The sequence below is a fragment of the Leptonychotes weddellii genome, chromosome 14 (assembly GCF_054177405.1).
Source record: "Leptonychotes weddellii isolate Sample4059 chromosome 14, ASM5417740v2, whole genome shotgun sequence".
NCBI classification, from domain to species: domain Eukaryota; kingdom Metazoa; phylum Chordata; class Mammalia; order Carnivora; family Phocidae; genus Leptonychotes; species Leptonychotes weddellii.
The window spans coordinates 68365106-68377636 of NC_138382.1; positions in this window are offsets into that span (position 1 = coordinate 68365106).

A 12531-nucleotide genomic window follows, 5' to 3' on the forward strand; every position below is an offset into this window, starting at 1 on the left:
TCTTATATTGGCAAACCAGGAAGGGTCTATGGACACCTTTTTAGCCAAGCCTCCATTATGCAGAAGAGAAAACAGAGATCTGAGATGTTAAATGACTTGCTCAACAGTCACTCAGCAAGCGGGTTCAGACCTGGGACTAGAAACCAGACTTTGGATTGCTAATCTATTGCTTTGCCAAGACTTAGATCCCAACTCCACAGCCTATTAGCTCTCAGACTTAGGCAAGGTTCTTAATCTCTCTGGACCTTAGTTTCCTCATCTGTAAAATAGGTATGGTAGCCCCTAGTTTATTGGATTGTTGTGAAGGTTAGAAATATATCTAAAATTCCTCTCCGCCATAACCCGCCCCCCTCATTCCCACCCCTCTTGGGTGCCCAGGGTGTCAGTTCGCTTCTGGAGGACGTCCCTGCAGACTTCAGGCCTAATTCTGGGCACTGCCTCTGGCTTCACTGGGGGGAGAGGTGCTCTCTCCTTCCTCGTAGTGCCTCAGTGTAGGTGAGGATTTAGTTATTTTAGAATCCCCAGAACACAGTATCTGTGACACAAGTGAAACTTTTGAGAGCAGATAGACATAATTTTAATGGATTATTATGCTTAAAAATCTTTATCTCTCATTCTTCGATCTTGCCTAAGATTCTTTTCCCATCCAGATATTGGAGGGAGAGCAGAGAAAAGGGTGTGGGAAGGAAGAATTCTTTCTTGCCTTCATTGTATTCTGGGTTTTATAGGTTTAATGTCTGACCTCCGTCACCCTGAGCTAAGGAAGAAGGGTACCATTTCTGTTGGATTACTGTTTATACCTGATACAAGTATGTACAAGACATAAAAACAGAAACAAACAATCTGCTTCATCAGTAAATGAACACAGGGCATCTGGGCTTCACTAAGGGACAGATGCCTTCAAACGGTCTCTGTTTTGGGACAATAACTGGGGTCACTGGTTTTCAAATCTCTTGGGACAACTACTTTCTGCTTCCCTGATTCCCACATCTATTCTGGTATCAAAATGAAAAAGCTGGCTGACCAGAGCATTGCGGACAAGCTCCACAAGAGGGTGTAACAGGCCCACACCAGGCCAGCTCCCCAGTCAGAACTCCTGGACTTTGGACATTGGTCCCAGTTGTGTTGCTCACATGGATCTGGTTTGGCATCAGTATGTCCTCCGTCTCTGTTTTAGTTCCTCTCTTTTCCAAACTCGGGGAAGTGGAGAAGCTTTTGGTACTTGGTGTACTTGGATTCAACTCCTGGCTCTGTCATTTATTTGCTGAGGCGTTGGCAAATGAGTTAGCATCCTGACCTGTTGTATTAATGATTGGTAACTTTTTCCCAAGGCTGGGGAATCACAAAAATATAGACTCTTGGTGCAAGAAGGGACCTTCAAGATCGGCCAGGAGAATCTGCACATTTCACAGATGGGGAAACTGAAGCCCAGGCTAGACCAGAACCCAAGTCTCTGAGCACTTGAACGTATACTCTCTCTGCTACGCCCAGCTGCCCCCTTCAAATACGCATGAAACATAAAAGCATTCATCGGTGAACAAATGAATGAAAGATGACCAGCAAGTCCACGCCTTTATAGAGCAAGGGCTGTGGATCCAGACAGAAACACAGAGAACACGGAATGCTGCATCCATCATCCAGCTCCAGTGGTGACTAACTGGAGCAAGTTACTTGACCTGTGGTGCCTCACTTTCCTCATCTCAACAGGGGAGAGGGGAAATAATTGGAGTTACTAATGGTACCTACCTCGAAGGGTATTGGGAGGATTCAGTGGGCTCACACATAAAGGACTCAGCTCAGTGCCTGGCACCTAGTAGGCAATGATGCAGTGTTAGTTCTTATCACCTAAGCTGTGTAACCTTTCCGAGCCTCGGTGTTCTTATCTGTAGAGTGGGGATTTTATATAATGTTGTGGGGAGGATTAAGTGGTACAACATATAAAAGACCTCAGCAGGGCACTTGGGTGGCTCAGTCAGTTAAGTGTCTGCCTTCAGCTCAGGTCATGATCCCAGAGTCCTAGAATGGAGCCCTACATTGGGCTCCTGCTCAACGGGGAGCCTGCTTCTCCCTCTCCCTCTGCCCTTACCCCCCTGCTCGTGCTCTCTCTTGCGCACACTCTCACTCAAATGAATAAATCTTAAAAAAAAAAAAAAAAAAAAGCCCTCAGCATAGGACCTGACTCATGGTAATGATATAAAATATAACCTATAATACGTAATAATAATAAATATTACTCTATCCCCTTCCACAAGGTAAAGAATGGCCATTTCTAAGAACAAACCTTTTCACCCATTGCTGGTGCGTTAGTTGAGACCTCATCTCTCTCCCGAACTATTGCTGCAGAGTCCACATCTTAGGAGGAATGAGGGATGCCACCTGGGAGGGGATGCCAGCCAGTTGTTGCCAGGAGGGCACACAGGTTCCTTATTGTATGCTTCCTAAAGAAGCGGTCACAAACTACCACACACTAGGGAGTTTAAAACAACAGAAATGTGTTCTCCCACAGTTCTGGGAGTCAGGAATCTGAAATTAAGACGTTGGCAGGGCCCTGCACCCTCTGAAAGCGGGCTGAATCCTTCCTTGCCTTTTCTAGCTTCTGGTGGTGACCGTCAATCCTTGCTGTTCCTTGGCTTGAAGCTGTATTGTTCCAGTCTCTGCCTCTGTCATCAGCCACATGGCATTCTCCCTCTGGTGTATCTGTGTCCCTTATTCTCTTCTTATAAGGACACAGTTCATATTGGATTAAGGGCCTCTCCTGCTCCAGCATGACCTCATCTTAATTGCATCTGCAAAGACTCTATTTCCAAATTAGGTCAAATTCACAGGTAACCAAAGGTTAGGACTTCAACATACCTTGTGTGCAAACACGGTTCAACCCACAACGCTTATTAAAAGATTTTCAAAAAATTTGAAATTTTATGAGCTCTTCCAACTTATTAATATCTATAATTTACATATAAATATATTAACATGATTATAAAAGATTTTATTTCATTTGTTCATATAAAATTAATGTAATATTATTATAAATATGTACGTTCAAATTATATTAATAAATTATTAATTGAATTATTCAAATTATTCATAATTTGTTGACTGTTAGAACAGTTAATTTAAAAAAAAACTAGAAGAGCCAAACAAAACATTTCTGTGGACCTGATTGGAGGTGCTCCACAGAAGGTGCTCGGACCATCACTTTTCAACCCCTGGCTCATGGACTGTCAGGGTGGTCTTCCTACAAAGTAAATATGATGACGTTACTCCCTCCATGTTAGCGAATAGCCGACAAATGGCACCTTCCAAAGAATGCTTCCAGCTACATCTCCCTGGTCTTCTTGGGAAGCCTGTGCTCAGGTGTAGCTCCCCTGTCTTAACCTGACCCAGAACAGACCTTCACTGCCAGGTCTTTGCTTGTGTGTTTCCTCCAGAAAGAGTCCCTATCTTTCCCACTCCCCACCCCCAACAACCCACCCCTGAGTTCTCTCTGCTACTCATCATTCAAGGCCCAGCTTAAAAGCCACTTCCTCTATGAAACCTGCAGACCCAATAGTGTCCTCCCACCCTGGGGTTCTGTAATACCTTACTTCTGCATTTGTAGCACCTTCCCCAGTTTTTCTGGTATTGTAGTAGGGTTGTACTGTTAGCTGCTTCTCCCATGAGGCTAGAAGCTCCTGGAAGTCAGGAACTTACCTTGGTCATTGTATTCATTTGCTGGGACTGTAACAAAAATTCTTTGCTTGAACAAACTTTAGTCAGCTTCCTGAAGCTTCTCTTGGACCCATCTGTGCATTCCCTTATAAAATCCAGTTTTAACAAGAACCCTGCTAAGTCATTTTAGCAAGAACCCCCAACTCTTGATACCTGATCACCTTCACTATCTGATCAGGTTCCTCATCCTCCACCATCCATCAAATGATGTCCAAACACTGGGCCTGTCTTCAATAAAAATCTGTTAGGTCAATTTAGCCAGTACCCCGCCACACACACCTCCTGATGTTTCCTCTTAGTAATTTTCCATCCCCTGACCCCATGCTACTCCCTGGCTACAAATTCCTAGTAGCCCATGCTCTGCTTGGAGTTGAGCCAATCTCTCTGCCCCACTGTAAAAATCCCATCACAGCCCCTATACCTAACACTATAGTCCAGAATGAAGGCTGCCTTACCATCGTGAACAAGTGCTATTGAATATTTTTTTCATTAGCAGTGGCCATAACAAACATCATAGACTGGGTGGCTTTTAAACAACAGAAATTTATTTTCTCACAATTCTGGGGGGTGGAAGTCCAAGATCAAGGTGTCAGGGGGTTGGTTTCTTCTGAGTCCTCTCTCCTTGGCTTGTAGATGGCCAACTTCTGCCTGTGTCTTCACATGTTCTTCCCTGTGTGTGTCTCTGTGTCCCAGATTTCCTCTGCCTGTAAGGACACTAGTCATGTTGGATTAGAGCCCTTCCCCATGACCTCATTTTAGCTTAATTACCTCTTAAACACCTTATCTCCAAATACAGCCACGTTCTGAGGTGCCGAGGTTAGGACTTTCAACATATGAATTGAGGCTGGGACACAATTCAGCTCATACTGTCATTTAAAAAAAATTTCAATAACCCAAATAATATAGAAATGTATTATTATTATTATTATTATTACTACTACTACTATCTCAAACAATACAGGTAAAGCTAAAGTCCCTGTTTCCCTACCTGACTCCACCCAGTGCCCACTGCTACCAGATCTATTTCTTTTTTTTTTCCCAAAGATTTTATTTATTTGTCAGAGACAGAGAGAGACAGGCAGAGGGAGAAGCAGACTTCCCATTGAGCAAGGAGCCCAATGCGGAACTCGATCCCCAGACCTGATCCCAGGACCCCCAGATCATGACCCAAGCCAAAGGCAGATGTTCAATCAACTGAGCCACCCAGGTGTCCCTACAGATCTGTTTCTAAGCCTTTGTATATGTGGGTGCACATACATGAAGATATAGCTTCACTGTTTTTTCTTTTACATAAATAAGATCATGTTGTCCACTTTGTTTTACAAATCCTCATCTTCTTCTTATTTTTTAATGTGTGTATCCCAGCGCTGCCCTGACCCAGGGCTTAAGCATGTTGAGAACATTTGTTGAAATACTGAAAAGAATGAAGGCATGGGGCGTAGGTCTGCTGTGAATTTTCTGGCAGCCGCCTAGTATTATAGAGTCTCATTTTCCTTGTATGTAAAGTGGAGGACAGTAATCATAATACTCAGCTCCTCATTGTTTGGCATTTAGCAGTTATCCTTCGCTTTAGTACTCAACCAGTACTGTCTGAACATCCATCCCCCATGACCACCAGAAGTCCAATATCCTTATTCAGTTTCACTTCCTTGACATTTCTGAGAATCCAGGGAGCACTTCCATTTTGCACAAACCCATCCTGGTGGGTAGCTCATTTCTGCGGACCCAGTGGCTTTTCTGCTGCTCTGCCTGCACTCTTCTCTCTGCTTTTCTTTGCTTAAGCAAAGACCCAGACTAGTAATTCATTTCCCCAAAGCACACCGAACACTAGCTTAAGGAATTCTACCAATGCCTCCCTGATAGCATCATTATCATCCTCATCATTATCACCATTATTATCTCTCAGAGAAGCCTCTGGATTCATTTCTGCCTACATAGCCCTTTTGCAGGTGAGGAATTGGGGGTTCAGAGAGGTAGAGGAGCTTTCCCAAGGTCACTCAGCTAGTTGGTGGGAGAGCAGGGTCCTGTCCACAGCATTTTCTAAAGTATGGCTAGTATAGTGGAGGAACCACACCTCACTGAAGCTGTTTTACACAAAGGCATTAAGGAATTGAACCACACATGATCTCAGGGTGGTGGCATTGAGCCCCACATTGAGCTCTGTGCTCAGGGGGGACTCTGCAGGAGATTCTCTCTCCCTCTCTCTCTGCCCCTCTCCGCCGTGCTCTGTCTCTCTCTTTCTCTCTCTCTCTCAAATAAATAAGTAAATCTTTGAAAAAAAGTAATAACCACATTGTAAGGCAGTTACTCTATTTTCCATTATCTTCCATTCCTTCTGATTAAATTCAGGAAAGCCTCTCATAATATCTGATTTCCTTGTAAAACTTCTCTAACATGTGCCAAACTCCCTTTTTAATGAAGAGAAAGCAGGCGACAGTATCTAGCTAAAATTTAATCACACTGTTCTGTTTTCCTTGTATTTATTTTTATGGAAATGATGTTGATTTCCCATCTACGTTGCCATATAAATGTCCTTGTTATTAAAAGTGAATAGACTGGGGCGCCTGGGTGGCTCAGTCATTAAGCGCCTGCCTTCGGCTCAGGTCATGATCCCAGAGTCCTGGGATCGAGCCCCACATGGGCTCCCTACTCAGTGGGAAGCCTGCTTCTCCCTCTCCCACTCCCCTGCTTGCGTTCCCTCTCTCACTGTGTCTCTGTCAAATAAATAAATAAAATCTTTTTTTAAAAAAAGTGAATAGACTTACAGAAAAATATTAAGTAAATAGTAGTGTAGGTAGTTCATTGAAATGGCAAAATTGTGCAATTTGGGGCCTCAAGGCTGAGGAACACTGCACATAATAATGAGGAACTTAAGACTGGATGCCAGAATCCACTGCCTGGCCTGGCCTCCTGGGTCCCGGGGGAGGGGGATGGCGCCTCTCTCCCCAGTTCCTGGCAGGGACCATGAGGAGATGCCCCTCGCCCCAGTCCAGCTCCAGCCCCAAGAAAAGCCAGTTGACATCACAGTACTCCAGACCTACCAGGAGCTCAGCCCTTCCTTTATGCTGCCTTATTATCCTAAAGGGCTCCATTTCAAGGGGGATCTCCATCTCTCTTCATATAACAAAAGTCTCCTAACACTGTTTTTCCTCAAACAAAAAAATTGCACCCCTCAAGTGCAATTAAAATGGCAGGCAGCTTTGCAATGACAATTTATTAAAGGTCTGTAAAGTCTTAGGTCACAAGAGTAGCCTCCCTTGCCTGGCCCAGCCCCCAGACGGGGAGGGGTATGCTAATGCCCGGGTTCTGAATGAAGACTCTTCCTAAAGCCCAGCCCTTGCTTGATCTTGGAGCTGGCTTGTTCTGTTCAACATGCCCACTTTTCATGGGCGAGTCTTCTTGGCTTGGCATTGGAGGCCCTTCACCGTCAGTCCAATCTGGTGAGGTAGAAGCTCATTGGGCCAGGACTTTGGATTCTGGGATTCTAGTGCTAGAATGATCCGTAATTTGCTCTGTGACCTCTGCTGTTTCCCTCCCCTCCCCAGGCTTGTTTTCCCATCAGTAGTAAGAAGGGACCAGAGTCTCTTCCAGGGCCGATTTTCTGTTGGCTGTGGCTTGAGGCTGAATTAATTGATCAGCTCAAGATCAAAGAGGCTGAAAGAGCCAGCAGTGAGGTCCAAGCCTCATACTTGACCACCCCCAGGCTGGCCATGGAGAACACTTTGAGACTTTGCCACTTCAGGTTGTTTTGGGCCTGAGTGCCCTATCTCAGGAAAAACAGGTCTGCTGGAGACTAAGCTGGCCTCCCCGCTTGCCAAGGGGTTTCCTTACCTAAATAACCAACCACAAAGCCCTACAGAGTGAGGAAGCTGTTCACACTTGACCTCTTATGACTCTCCTCCCATCCCAGATGACTGGTTCCAGCAGGAGAATTTTCTGTTTTGTCTTTTAAAAAGGAGAATATTTTTTTTTTAACATGCCATAAAACAGATGTTCTGCATGAAAATGTTTGGACAGTATAGAAATGTATAAAGAAGAGACTCAGAGTCAACTGAAATATTATTTACCTACCCCTGCCCGAGACATTTTTTTTTTCAAGATTTTATTTTTAAGTAACCTGTACATCCAATGTGGGGCTCAAACTCACAACCCCGAGATCAAGAGTTGTACGCTCCGCCTCCTGAGCCAGCCAGGTGACCCCTCCCTGAAATATTCTTCATAAACATTTTTTGTTTTCATCCTTCTAGGCTTTCTCTAAAAGTATAAAGACATGTATCTTCATAATGAGGAGAGGATCAAACTAGAAATACTGTTACAAATTTTTAAAAGGCAGTATTGTGACTCATACAAATATAAAAGGAGCACTTGTCAAAGATTGTATGTAACTCAATAATTAATGAAAGAAACAGTCATAAGCTAAAACCATTCAAAGGAGAATCAGATAGATCTAGATCTAGATCTATATATAAATTTGCTAATAGATGCAAAGTTGGTTATTATCTTTAGGGCAATAAAGTGGTGTTTGGAATTATCTCTTAAATTGTACATTTATAGGACAAGATCAATTTGCGTTTCTGTGGGCAAGAATAATTTGTATTACCATCACTTTTCTGTAACTTACAGGGTTGTGAAATAGTCTGGTCAAAGACAATGAAAGACTCAGACCCCTGTAGAATCAGGTAACCCCTGAAGATAGCACTCAACATATCACTGAAACAACACTCCATAAATTTTCAAAATTTTCACCCAAACATATATTATGGTTATAATAGCTCATATTTTGGGGGTGCTCACTATGTGCCAGACACTGTTGTAAGTACTTTATAGTATTAGCTCATTTAACCCTCACAAGACTATGAGGTAGACTCTATTGTCACTCCATTTTTACTAATGAGAAAACTCAGATACAGAGAGGTTAAGTCATTTGCACAATGTCACACAACTAGCAAGTGGGGAAGCCAGAATTCAAACCCCTGTTAAAGAACAAAAGTTCAACCAAGTAAATTTTAAAGATTGAATTAGCTTTATGAATCAGTTCATGAATCGGGCAGCCTCCCATCTAGCAAGTAGAGGGGAGCTCCAAAGGGCTACAGAAAGGGAAAGGTTATTAAAGGCAGGGCAAGGAAATCATAAACAGAAGAAAGGATTATTTTGGGTGAGGTCACCTTCCTTTGGGGACAAAAGGGTCTTATTAGGTGGATTACCTCATCTTGTTTTGGGGGATGGAGTGGGCCCATGTGACAGATTACCTTACTGGTGCTGACCATACGATTCCTGACTGACCAATTAAGACTATCTCTGAGGGAGGTCAAGACTGCAGTGAGGTTAGCTACTAAGCCCCAGTTTGGTGACATGGCCTAGCATAACTGACTCTATTTTGGGTGTGCGGTTTTCTTTTTACCACCCCTAACTACTACAGTATATTATCATTTATCCAACTTTTGATTGATAGACATTTGGGTTGTTTTCAGTTTTTTTTTTCAATAATGAACATTTCAGTGAATATCTTCATCTCATTCTCTACTTTTCAGAATTCCTCCAAGTGGAATAGCTGGGTTCAAGAATATGTGCATTTTACATTTGATAAATGTGGCCAAATTGCCCTCCCAAAAGCGGAATCCATTTACACTCCCATTAGCAGCCAGCTTAGGAGAGTTTATTTTCCTACATCTTTGCCAACAATGAGTAAGTACATCAATCTTTTCAGTATTTGCCTGTCTGATGTTAAAAAAAAAAAAAAAGGAAAAAAAGGTTTCTTGGTGTTATTTTAATTTACATTTCTTTTTAAGGCAAGAATTCTTTAGGACTCTTTTGGATGGATAATTATCAGTGCCAGAGATCACTTTGCACTCTCTCTCTTTGCCCCCCACCCCCACCCCAGCATAGAGCTTTAAACTCAGAGTGAGGTGCCCAGTGAGAAAAGGACCTGTCCAAGGCCATCCTGCGAGTCAGGGGTGGACCTGGGACTGTCCTCAGGATTTTCTGATTTCTTTCAGAAATAAATACAGCCTTTCTTATGAGCTTCCCTGACACCAGTGTTGTCTTTAGTCTGAATACCAGTGGGAATGATGGGAACCCATCAGAGAAGTAAGTCCTTTGGGTTAGTCAATCAATGGAGATGATATAATTAGTAGGCCATTTGAAAAACAAAACAAAACAAAAACCTGGATTCCTACCTCACCACAAATGGACCAAACACTTAAATGTAAAAAAAAAAAAAAAAAAGTTGGAGTGCCTGGGTGGCTCATTCGGTTAAGCATCTGCCTTTGGCTCAAGTCATGATCCCAGAGTCCTGGGACCAAACCCCAAGTCTAGCTCCCTGCTTCTACTTCTCCCTTTGCCCCTCCCCCTGGCTCGCGTGCGCTCTCTCTCAAATAAATAAATAAAATCTTTTAAGAAAAAGGTAAAATCAATAAATAAGTAGACTATAAGAAAAATATGAGTAGGGGCGCCTGGGTGGCTCAGTTGGTTGAGCGACTGCCTTCGGCTCAGGTCATGATCCTGGAGTCCCGGGATCGAGTCCCGCATCGGGCTCCCTGCTCGGCAGGGAGTCTGCTTCTCCCTCTGACCCTCCCCCCTCTCATGTGCTCTCTGTCTCTCTCATTCTCTCTGTCTCAGATAAATAAATAAAAACTTTAAAAAAAAAAAAAAAAAAAAAAAAAAAAAAAAGAAAAATATGAGTAAATTAGTTCTATGATTTATTTATTTTTAGTTCTATGATTTATAAAACAAATCTTAAAGAAAGGTTTAACAAATTTGACTACTAAATGCTTTAAAACATCTATGTGGCAAAAATCAACAACAAACCAACACAAATGAGTTTGAAAGACAAAAGGGGAAAGTACACAAGATCCCACTTTTTAATTTTTTTTATTTTTTATTTTTTTAAAGATTTTATTTATTTATTTGACAGAGAGAGACACAGTGAGAGAGGGAACACAAGCAGGGGGAGTGGGAGAGGGAGAAGCAGGCTTTCCGCTGAGCAGAGAGCCCGATGCCAGGCTCGATCCCAGGACCCCGGGATCATGACCTGAGCCGAAGGCAGACACCTAACGACTGAGCCACCCAGGCGCCCCGATTCCACTTTTTTAAACAAAAAAAACATATGTCAGAAATCACTTAGGCATTCACCAACTGTTAGACCAGTTATAAGACTGAAAAAGATAATGCCTGTGAGTGTGGCTTACGCAAAGGCATTTTTCCTCAATGTAGGCATAGTTGTTAGGATCGCCTTCATGATCTTTCTAATTTCCACTGATGCAGCCAAAATCCCTGGAAAAGCGTAAGACAGGGGTGCAGGTATGAAGGGGGCTGTGGGGGTATCTTTGAAAATAACCATACTAGATTTGAATCCTGGCTCTGCTGGCATTTGCCGGTCTGTTAGCCGGATGTATACAGTCCCTTATCTCTTCATTTGTAAAATGGGGCTAGTGATACCCACGTCTCAGAGTGTCTCTGAGGAATCAATAAGATGATGGATGTGGACTACCTGGCACAGAGCCTGGCACTTATTAGACAATTTAAAAAAATGTGTGTTCCCTTCCCATTCGCTTCTCTGAGAAGCCGCAGAGATTTCCTGGACTCTTCATTCAGCAATGTTTATTTCATCCCCATGCATGCAGGGCACCATGCAGGTGCTGGGGAGACCAGTGTGAATGTGAGAGAAGCAGTTTCTGTCCTTTTGGAGTTTATAGTCTAATGATGACATTGGACACGGACCAGATAATTTTGCAAAAATGAATTCTTTATGGCTGAAGCAGAGCATTGAAGAAAAGCAACCCAGAGTGCAGCAGGAGCCTTGGGAATGTTCAGGAAAGGCTTCTGAGGAAGGGATCTGAGGGACGGGGGAAGTAGATTGGTTGGAGCTGCGGAAGGTGGACCAGGGTTACCTGGAGAAACCAAAGGAAGGCCAGTGTGACTAGAGCCTGGGCAGGGCATTCCCAGCTTGAGAATTCCGATTCTCACATCCCAGACAGAAGTTCATCCCAGTGTCGGTCTGGACATTCTATGGCCAGGAGCTCAGTACTTAGGTAAGCTGGCCCGTCTGGAGGATGGTTGGTACACCCAGAAATTCAGTTGCAACATGTTGGCTACTGTACCACTGCAACCAGGAAGTCGACAGCTGGTACCAAGTACTTGGTCTTAACCTGAAGCAATCAGTCACTCTTTTACCAAGCCTCACTTTTCCTCTCTGGCATTTATCTGTGTTGTAGTCACCTGTTCTTACGTCTTCCTCCACTGTCTTTTAAGCTCCCCATCAGAAGAGAATGTGTCTTTTTCTTCCCTCTGTCCCCAGCTCCTAGCACAGCCCTTGCACATATAAAGTGCTGTTGAGTGTTATGTTTGTTGGATGAATAATAAATGATGCTTTGCAAAGGTTTAGTCATTTGATCTTAGGTAAATATTAACCCCCAGTAGTGTTTTATTGAGCATCTACTGTGTGCCAGACTCATTACTGATATTACCTCATTAAATTGCTTTTTAGAGACTGTCATTATTTTGCCTCCATTTTCCCCTCAGCTTTATATTTTAAGAAATTCAGATAAACACCCAATAGTGCAATTGCTGGGTAATAGGGTAGCTCTATTTTTAATTTTTTGAGGCACCTCCACACTGTTTTCCAGAGTGGCTGTACCAACTTGCATTCCCACCAACAGTGTAAGAGGGTTCCCCTTTCTCCACAACCTCTCCAACATTTGTTGTTTCTTGCCTTGTCAATTTTTGCCATTCTAACTGGTGTAAGGTGGTATCTCAATGTGGTTTTGATTTGAATTTCCCTGATGGCTAATGATGATGAACATTTTTTCATGTGTCTGTTAGCCA